Source organism: Drosophila subobscura, chromosome O (assembly GCF_008121235.1).
Source record: "Drosophila subobscura isolate 14011-0131.10 chromosome O, UCBerk_Dsub_1.0, whole genome shotgun sequence".
NCBI classification, from domain to species: Eukaryota; Metazoa; Arthropoda; class Insecta; order Diptera; family Drosophilidae; genus Drosophila; species Drosophila subobscura.
Window position 1 is genome coordinate 7,214,050 of NC_048533.1, and position 10,965 is coordinate 7,225,014.

The window sequence follows — 10,965 nt, forward strand, 5'->3', positions numbered from 1 at the left end:
AATAATAACACAAGTTTTTGTGTGTTCATGTCTGTTTTTATGTACCGTGCGGGCCAATGGGGTGAGTTAAGGCGAGAATTAACAGAAATGCGACAAAGACAAGCTTTCCTCAAACTCCCTTCCACCAAATGACGAACGTGAAACAGGGGCGATAGACGTGACGAGCGCGCAGGGCAGAAGCAAGCAAACAACGATATGCGAAAGAGATACGATATGTTTCTGTTTAAGCTGCCATATATTTAAAATTGACAATTAATCTATAATCATTTTCACTGTCTAAGTTGTACTTCCATTTATAATCCGTTTTATATTTAAATCTAAGTTAATATTTCTACATTATCGTGTACTAATAATCGCCAACACACTCCGTTTGGATTACATGCTGAAAAGCGGAAAATAAATATAATTATGAACAAATCATGTTATTTTGACTACTCGCTTCTATAGGCATCGACGGCTTCTTCTTGGCATTCAGCCGTGCTGCATTCTGAAAATCAAATAGTACAGAATCGAAACTTTGTCTCGTTTATTATAATTACTTGTCCAGCGAGTCGCAAAAAAAGTAGCGCAGTCTTTGCAAATGAAACGAGAAGGGACGTGTGAGACGCTTCTTACGCGTCACAACTTTTATACCCGGCACTCAGTACTACATCTGCACTTTAGCGGTTATTTGTCAAATTTTACATTTTTTCTTCATCTGTCATCTACATCAACAACACTACTCACGCCAACACGCTCCTTTAGCTCGCCACCCTCCCCTATAGACACACACTGCAGAGTTGCGGCAGAGGCAGCGGCAGAGGCAGCGGCAGAGGCAGCGGCAGAGGCAGCGGCAGAGGCAGAGGCAGCGGCAGAGATGTGTCAGGGGCAGAGGCCATAAACAGCGCGAAGCAGAGTGTGAATGCTGCGGGACGGGGTGGGTTTGGCTACTGAAAATTAATTTCTCCATTGTGGCTATAATAATGATCCAATCGGATCCCATTTTGGTGATCTGATAGATATGGTCATTCCCTACGGAATGGCGTTTTTTGTTAAGGAGGCGGGGCTCATTTTTGAAATACACTTATAACAGTGTGAGCATACAGAAGGCTGGATGCTCTAGCTTTTATGGTCTCTGAGATCAAGGCGCTCAACAATACGGACGGACGGACAGACAGACATGGTTCAATCGACGCGGCTATTGATGCTGATCAAGAATATATATACTTTATGGGATCGAAAACGTGTACTTCGTTACATATGTATGTATATCCACTTTGTGCACAAATACAAAATACCCTATTCACTCTTCGAGTACCGGGTATAAAAATTATGCAAGGAGAGAAAAACTGCCTTTGCGTGCACCCACACTCACTTATCGAGAGGTGCAAGTGTAAGGAGAATTGTTTTTGGTTAATTTCGAGAGCGTAAAGCCATAGGGTACGGCAATAAACAAAACAAAAATAAGTAAAGGAAAAAAATGATCGTCACTGAGAAAAATATACGAGCATTTGCGAAAACAAAGTATAAACTGTAAAGCAAACATAAAACATCAATTTTCACTTGCCTTTTACATTCTTCTTTTCCTCATTGCGCTTCTTCTTTTCGCATGTGCCGTGAAGCACTTATTGTCCTCTTTACACACATGCATACGTAACCCGCGCGACGATACGACGAAACGAACGAAACGAAATAAATGAAACGGGATCGAGCGAGAGATTCTAATAAGAGCACAGATATTGGGCACATTAATTTAAGGTGAGGCATTGGGACGGAAGTTCGTACGCACACACTAAACGAGAGAGAGTCAGACTGGCACGAATTGCGTTGCCTCACCCTATTAGGGGACACTTGAAATGAGAGCGCTGACACTCGCTCTTTCTTTTTGCGCCTCTTCTTTTTTCTTGCGCTTTTATATGACTGCACGGTAAAGGGAGGGGACAACATCGCGCCTTTTTTGGCACATTTTTACACACACACATTGCAAGCCCTTGGTGCAAATTTAGAACATTTTAGCTCTATATACATACGTATGTACATACATTTGTACGAAAAAAAAAACACATTTAACACTGCACTTTCACATATTGCCGCGAATTTCCAACGCCGATCTGCTTTTAGCTTTGTTGTGCTCCTCCGCAATTGATCTCGCATTTTTTGCCCATTAAATGCTCAACCATTTCACCATATTTCACTAACACCCACTTCACTTTCATATATTTCACAATTGATCTCGCATTTTTTGTCCACAAAATGTTCAACCATTTCACCATATTTCACTGCACTTCACTAACACACACTTCACTTTCACATATTGTCGTATATTTCGCATATGATCTCGCATTTTTTGTCCACAAAATGTTCAACCATTGCACCACATTTTATTTCACTTCACTAACACACACTTCACTTTCACATATTGCCGCATATTTCCATCGACGATCTGCTTCTAGCCTCGCTGCTGTGCTCCTCCGCAAATGATCTTGATTTTTTATTGATTTCACTAACACACACTTGTGTTGTACACTGCACATACTGCACGATACTTTTTCCCGTTTAGTTTCCCGAATTTTCCCTTATTTTCCCGATTTTACCCGATTTTTTCGATTTTTCGCGGACCGAATCCGTACCGGACCGAACGCGCTGACAAATTTTTAACTACTGACTCAGTAGTACTGAGTGAGGATGAGGAAGCTGCAAAAAAAGTAAACTGCGTAGGTGTTGGTGGCTTGGGCCGCGCTCCCCTACTCTCAAATCTAATGCACATACATTGTGACGTGCACTTGGGCCTACTGCTCTCTGGGTTTTTGAGCTAGCCGACCAGACCAGATCAGTGTAGGGTGAATCTACGCGCTCTCTTTACATTTAGCTAATGAGGAAGTGAAGAGGAGAAAGAATAAGAAAACATTGAGAGCGAGAGAGCAAAGTAACGGCGAAAGATTGCGAGACTGAGCTGTCGTTCTTTTTGCCTTGTATGAGTGAATAGGAGATACACTTGGATTCTTGGTGTTGGTGGATTATGAGTCGCTCTCCTACTTTTGACTCGGAAATTGTAAAGGGAGTTACATTTAAGATTTGTTATACAGAAACCATCATAATGCGCCGTTTCTTCTTTTTGCAAATCGAATGCATATTTACTATATAGAGCAGTTTGACCTTCCGTCTCTGGAATTTGGTGCACCCCGAAACTCTCTTTGCTTTTGACTAATTGTCAGTAAAAAGGGGAGAGAAGAAGAAGATGCGCTGCTGGAGTGCAGGCTTGAATCAAAATGAAATAAATCGTCCCGGAAAAGATTTCTTTCACGTGATCTCGATCGGAAAATGCTTAGAAAAATGTGGAAATTTTGAATAGAGTTACATTTAAGATTTGTTATACAGAAACCATCATAATGCGCCGTTTCTTCTTTTTGGTTTTCTCTGGTTTTCGTGTGAGAGTGAGATAGCAAAGTAACTGTAAAAACAACACAAGACTGGGCTCTCTCGTTCTTCTTTTTTTGTGTGAGTGAATAGGAAAGACAATTGGATTCTTGTTGTTGGTGGCTTTTGACTCGCTCTCCTACTTGCAAATCGAATGCACATTTATTGTATAGAGCAGTTTGACCTTCCGTTTCTGGAATTTGGTGCAAGCCGAAACTTTTTTTTGCTTTTGACTAATTGTCAGTAAAAAGGGGAGAGAAGAAGAAGATGCGTTGCTGGAGTGCAGGCTTGAATCAAAATGAAATAAATCGTCCCGGAAAAGATTTCTTTCACGTGATCTCGTTCGGAAAATGCGTAGAAAAATGTGGAAATTTTGAATAGATTTACATTTAAGATTTGTTATACAGAAGCCATCATAATGCGCCGTTTCTTCTTTTTGGTTGTTTCTGGTTTTCGTGTGAGAGCGAGAGAGCATAGTAACGGCGAAACAATGCGAGACTGAACTCTGGCGTTCTTCTTGCCTTGTATGAGTGAATAGGAAAGACAATTGGATTCTTGGTGTTGGTGGCTGTTGGCTCGCTCTCCTACTTTTGACTCGGAAATTGTAAAGGGAGTTACATTTAAGATTTGTTATACAGAAACCATCATAATGCGCCGTTTCTTCTTTTTGGTTTTCTCTGGTTTTCGTGTGAGAGTGAGATAGCAAAGTAACTGTAAAAACAACACAAGACTGAGGTCTCTCGTTCTTCTTTCCTTGTAAGTATGAGTGAATGGGAAAGACAATTGGATTCTTGGTGTTGGTGGATTATGACTCGCTCTCCTACTTGCAAATCGGATGTACATTTATTGTGTCTAGCACTTTGATTATCGGTCTCTGGAATTGTCAGTAAAAAGGGGGTGATGAAGAAGATGCGCTGCTGGGTTTAGCTACTGCAAATTAATCATTCTGGCTATAATAATGGTCCAATCGGATCCCAATTGGTGATCTGATAGATATGGCGTTTTTGGTTTTCTGCTATCTTCAAAATTGTCGATTTGGGAGGTTTCCGCCCTTTTGCGGAGGCGGAAGGGGGCGTGGCTCATTTTTGAAATACACTGGTTTCAGTGTGAGCATACAGCAGTCTGGAGCCAAAATTTGGTGGCTCTAGCTCTTATAGTCTCTGAGAACTAGCCGACAAACAAGACGGACAGACGGACAGACGGACGGACGGACAGACAGACATGGCTCAATCGACTCGGCTATTGATGCTGATCAAGAATATATATACTTTATGGGTTCGGAAACGTTTCCTTCTGTGCGTTACATACATTCACTTTGTGCACAAATACAATGTACCCTATTTACTCTTCGAGTACCGGGTAGAAAAACAAAACATGTGAGAACAACCACTTTAATTAAATTTCAGATTTAATACTTCTTCCAATTTGCATACAAGTCGCCAAAGGTAGAGCCAGCAGTAGGAATACGATAAACCTCATTACGTTATGTTTCAATATATACTAAGGATTCAACTCATCATCCATGTAACATTCATGGATCATTTGTAATAGCCCTTTCAAATGTTATTAAAGGGTATCTAATTCAACTGCCCAAGACTCCACAAGTGATTCTAAGTCCACGAGGTGTCGCCAGCAAAGTCATTCCGGCTTACAATCTGAAATGCGAACAGGAACCTCTCCGCACTCTGCAGTCCTGCATTCTAAAAAAGCAAAATAAAAAATGTTCAATGTCAAAGCAGAATTTTGTAATTATATTTACTAAGCGAAAAAACGCTTAGTAAGTTTGGCAATCTTGGGGAATGGAGAACAAATAAATAAATGGGTTATTTAATCAAAAAAATTGTTCACTATACTTCTATTGAAAGTCTTCTGAGTTATATTAGTAATAGTAGTAGTTGTAGCATGAGCATTAGCCAACAGCTCGAATATGATAGTCAACCTCATGATGATACATTTCAATACATACTAATATTTAACACTCTTTGATCTTATACTCGAATCATATTTAATAACCATTAGACATGTGATTAGAGTTATGTTATTAGTTGGGTATTAGTCATAGTTGGTAGAAGAAAACTTTAGCTCTCCGTTCGGATCACATTCTGAAATGCGTTAAATGTAATAATAATATTTCTGAATAATTGTTTTACTTGCTTTTAAACTCCTTGATGACATCTGACTTGCACTTGCCCGTTTTGCATTCTAAAAAACAAGAAATACTGTCATTGTAGAGTCGATTTACACTTGTATATATGTATGTATGTATGTATATCCTTTATTAATAGTTACCATTCCAAAATTTCTGAAACCTGATGGCGCAAGCTGGCAGAAAAAAAAAACATAATCAACACAACAAATTAAATTCAGGAATTATACCTTCCTCCTCCGAAGGTTTTTGGGAAAGCACAACCAGAACAAGAGCCAACAATACGAATAGGATCGACCTCATGATGCTTCGTTTCAGCATATACTGAGCTTCTATTTGTAACATTATTAGATCTGCTACTCGGAACCGTTTCAAATGTAATTAGATATATTTGTGTGATATGGGTATTGGTATTGGGTATGCCATTGTAATCTGTTCTGGAACTCCAACAATGAGTCACTAGCCTGCCCGGCTGGAGACAGCTCCTTTGGCGGCTGCTGCTTCATTTCAATTTCCGGAATTTTTGGCCCTCACAATGCGATAAGTTGGCAGGACCAGCACCAGGAAGAACCAAAAGACGCGTGGAGAGGGAAAAACTTTGAAAATAACTTCAGCCATGGGAAAGCGTACGATATAAAGAAATCTAAGAAAGTGGGCAAAGTGTTTTTTGTGCTTTTGGAAGGCAACTAAGCGCGAAAAGTTCCCTTTCTCCCACACTTTATATATGTATGTATATATGGCACGGACAACGAGAACGACAACGCCAACGAGGACGACGATGTTGGAGCTCTAAATAAAATAAATTCGATTCGCATTTGGCTGAAGATGGCGGAAAAGCCGCCAACGGGCCTCTTCCTACTCCTCGTGCCGCGACTCTCGCCCTTGACAATCATCGCATTGCAGATTTTTTTGGGTTGCCGCTCGCCGGGCCCTGCCCCAACTTTTCTGTGTCTTGTTTTTTTTTGCCCGTTTTGCGTTTCGCGACGCGCTGCCACATTAATTTCACTTCTTATAAATCTCACTAGCTGTCCCCCAGTTGCCCACCCATCGATCCATCCACACGAGTCCAACTTAAATTTGCGCAGGGCTGGTCCTTAAAGTCACAAGTTGCTTGCACCGTAATTCATTTCCTTATCGGGTTCAATTCGATGCAAACAAACACCAGTTCTGTTTGCCGTATTTTCAATTAGTGTCAATATTTTAATCGCTTTCAATTAATTTCAATTTGTTAGGCTATTTTTCAACGAAAATTGCTCTTGCTCCTGGTGTGCCTCATTCGCTGGCAAATATTGGCAGACTTGCAATTTAAGCTAAACGATGGGCCAGGCCCTGGCTTAGGCCTCGGCGTAGATGAAATCGGATTGCTATACATCCATATGGAGTAGGGTGTATGTAAATATGTCCAAAGTTAAGGTAGAGCCAAAAACCCGACACCTGGAAAAAAATAAATATACAAACATATTCGCATGAGTGTTTACGTATGGATATGCAAATTCCATAGATAAACTTCCATTGTCTAGTTAGGGAGAAAAAAGCATGAATCAATTGCTATTGGTTTGGATACTCGTATTATAATTGATAATATATTGATGGATAATAGATTGGTGATTGCATACGCAACTTGAGATGGATTCAATATGCAGTTCATATGAAGAACTTCGGGCTACAAACTAATTGATAATTGTATCTAAAATGTTCTGACAATTCTTTATTTTTTCATATTTGGCATACACACTGCCAACTAATTTAAATTCATTCACTTGGAATTGTTATTTTTGCGAGTGTTTTTTTGAGGGTCGATCCACTTCAATTGCAGCAGCGAAAATATTCTACAAAAATGTTTAGTTTTTTATAAATACAATAAAATTCAATGTAATAAAATAAGAAAAAATAATTTGCAGTTTAACATGGTTGTAAAGGCTTTTGGAGGTCCATAAAAAGTTTCCTGTCTAATGTACATGCCGAATTGACATGTTTAATGTTTGCGGGTAGAGGACGAGGAGGAGGACGAAGCAATAAAAACTATGTATGTATATAATAGCATTTGGCAGTAGGAAAACATTGAGCAATAAAAGTCGCACAAAAACCTAATGAAAACAAACAAAACTATAAATTCGCCAGCATAAAACTCCTCGATTGGCAAAGCATTTAACACAAAACAAATAAACATTTAAGTTTTATTTATCAGAGTGAGAGTTGCTCGCTGTTCGTTCCTCGTTGCTCTTCCCGCTCACCACAAACCCCACATTGCTCATCCACATTCTCCGCTTAATCATGTTAAAAGCCAAATGCTGTGCGAACAAGTTCGTGTCAATGAAACAACAATTCTGCAAAGATGTGAATTCGGAGTTGAAAGGGAAGCTGGAGCTGAGTAAATTGCATTCGACATTGCGTTTGACTCTAAAATGGATGGAATGACAAGTCAAAGTCAACCGGAAAAAAACCTCGCGTGCATTTTGACCAACAAATACGAATGCCTTTTGCCATACTACCCTGTACTAGGGCAACTTTACCGATATTTACAAAATCAGAGTGAGAAACGCTTCATTCTTTTCACATACACCATATACCCAAACAGTACTGGGTATAATAAACTTTACCCACATCTGTTTCTCCTTCTTTCGTTCATTTCTTTGGGTTATAGCTGGTGTGGTCGTTGTAGGTTGACTTGTGGTCGGAGGATTTGTGCGATATATGTATGTACTCACATACGAGTATGTGGGTCAGGCGGGCGATTGTTTGTCAAAATGACAGACTGTACATACGAAGGGGAGAAATTCCCCTGATAACAGAGAGCTTTTATTTGGTGGATAAAAAGAAAATAACTGTAAATCCATTTGACTGTCTTGTCAGTGGGGATAATTGTAGTCATAATATTCATACGAGTGATACTGCCTCCACTCTCCTACGTTTGACAGCCTAAGCTGTATGTGCTTTATTCCAGCTGGAATTACTAATTTGCCTCAAGTATTCAATTACGTTACTTGCATTTGGCTTAAAGAATATGCCTCTTGGGAAGGACGTTCTCTTGGCCGTCCTTCACATATTGCTTAGCCATTTGTCAGAGACCCAAATCAAAGAAGAGCTCTCTCTCCCCCAGTTATTTACATATTAGGCGAAGGCTACCTCAACTATTAGGCTTAAACGGTTGGTTGTTTGTGGTCTCGGCGACCGTAATTATAAGTTAAGCTGCTATTAATTATGGCGCCTAATAGAGAGAGTGGAGTAGTAGGTGGATACAGAACCCATATGCTTAACCCCACCCACACCTACTCAGACCCACTCAGAATGCTGGCATCAGCGCATTATACACACATATATATATGTACATATGTACATTGTACATCCATACATGTACATATGTATGTACATATATCAGGCATCCCAGCCGCCCAATATGCTAATCGCTTCAACGGGCAAAAGTCGCTTTTCGGGGGCACAACGCTACCCGAAACGAACCCGTAATTAATTTGCGAGTTCGGTATCAAATTTGCAGGGTGCAAGTGTGAGGTTGCCATGTGGAGGTGTACGTGGGTGTGTGGAGAACTTTGGCGCTAATTAGCAATAAATTTAATACTTGAAAAGGAACGAACTGATTGAGCTGCCACAGCTCCACTCGCGCATTATGTTATATTGCTGCTGGTGAAGGGGAAGCTTGTGTGAGTTCACTTATTTTTCACTCATTGCGAAGACTTTCAATTGTTTTTAGCAATTAATACATCTTAAACAGAATCGGTAGCATTCAGATTACAATTCTCGCACGGACAGATAGCTCTTGCACGAGAAACATCCTTTCCTTAATTTTAATTGATACATTTAATTAAATACATTAAGTTCTCGCTATGCGATTGCATTCTTTTGGTAAATACACAGCTTTTCTAGTCATTTTCATTGAATGTTTTGCTCGTCGAGCCTAATCACAGCGTCCGCGATGAATTCCGTGACGATGCGGCGGCTTTCATCGTCATCCTCAAGGGAGAAGCCGCGCACCTCTGGGTGCCACTCCAAGCCTGTGTAGTCGCCATTCTCATCGATGATGGGATTGGGATGCAATTGGCCAACACCAAAGCCGATTAAGGCCCCAGCAGTCCGATCTCCAACAACGCCAACCACCAGGGGGCCGCGGCTCGGGCATTCGGTCAGCGACGTCGGTGATCGTACATTGACGGCACGGGAAAGGCCGTATGACACGTCGAGTACCGATTCCTCAGTTGGCTCGACTCCGACTTCAGTCAGCAAATGACGGGCTGTTGCCGGGAAATGGAATACATAGCACTCCTCTTCGAGTCGTCCCTCGGGCGACCGATCTATAGTCAGTCTAAGGGGCACACAACCGGCGCCAACGATATCGCTTGACCCAGCCGGATTGTTTGGCCAGAGAAGTGGTACATTTATGGAATACCCCCGCTCTATCATATCTTCCAGAGTAACTTCGTTCCAATTTGTCTCGTAATTGAATTCATAAATAATTTCTTCCACAGACCCTTCGCCAGCCACCTCCAGACCGTGTTGCTCTTCATTCTCGGGATCCATTTCACCCTCAGATCCGATCATCAATTCTACTACAGGCTCGGTCACATCCTCTGGATCTGATAGTCCTTGTGGAGTCCATTGGTTCCTCAAATAATATCCCATTGCGACAAGGAAACTTTTTTTGAGGAGCCACAACAAAAAAAACGGTGAATGTAAAATATTATTAAAATAGAGATGTAACATGTCCTAACAAGCTAAGAATGGAACTATCGATCCCAAAAATGGGAACTACTCAACTCCAAGGTGTATGGCAGAAAGGGTTGACAAATTACTCAAAATGGCACTGAACCGTGAGCATATACTTACTTTATTCTGCCTTCCATCGTTATTAAAAAATCGTACAATGAACATCGCCTCTATTTCTTTCGCTTATTAGTAAGTAGTTTCGCTGGGCATTGACGCATTTGCTTCTCTATTTATTAAAACAGAGAATTAACATGTCCTAACAAGCTAAGGATGGAACTATCGATCCCAAAAATGGGAACTAATTATCTGCAAGGGGTATGCAAGAAAGGGTCGACAAATTACTCAAAATGGTGATGAACCGCGAGCATATACTTTATTCTGCCTTCCATCGTTGTTAAAAAATCTTACAATGAACATCGCCTTTATTTCTTTCAATTAGTCTCACTGGGCATTGACGGCAAAATTTGATTACATATTATAATTAAGATTTATCTCCGGGTCAGTCATTACGCCTCTGATATATTCTGTGACGAGACGGCGGCGATCCTCGTCGTCGTCAAGCGCAAAGCCACGTACCTCCATGTGCCAGGACTGGCCTACGTAGTCACCATTCTCATCGACGTTGGGATGGGGATGATATTGGCCAACACCATAGCCAATAATAACGCCGGCAGCACCATCAGCAACGCAGCCAATCACCAGGG

The 10,965-nt window shown here is 40.9% G+C and overlaps 1 long non-coding RNA gene across 1 annotated transcript; it reads right to left on the reverse strand.

Moving 5' to 3' along the window:
- Positions 1 to 234: 234 nt before the first annotated feature.
- LOC117898261 lies at positions 235 to 4,882 on the reverse strand. Its single transcript, XR_004649127.1, has 3 exons — positions 4,812 to 4,882; positions 540 to 572; positions 235 to 487 (listed from the first exon to the last, which is right to left on the reverse strand). It is a non-coding gene; the product is annotated as an uncharacterized LOC117898261 (long non-coding RNA).
- Between the last annotated feature and the right edge of the window lie 6,083 nt (positions 4,883 to 10,965).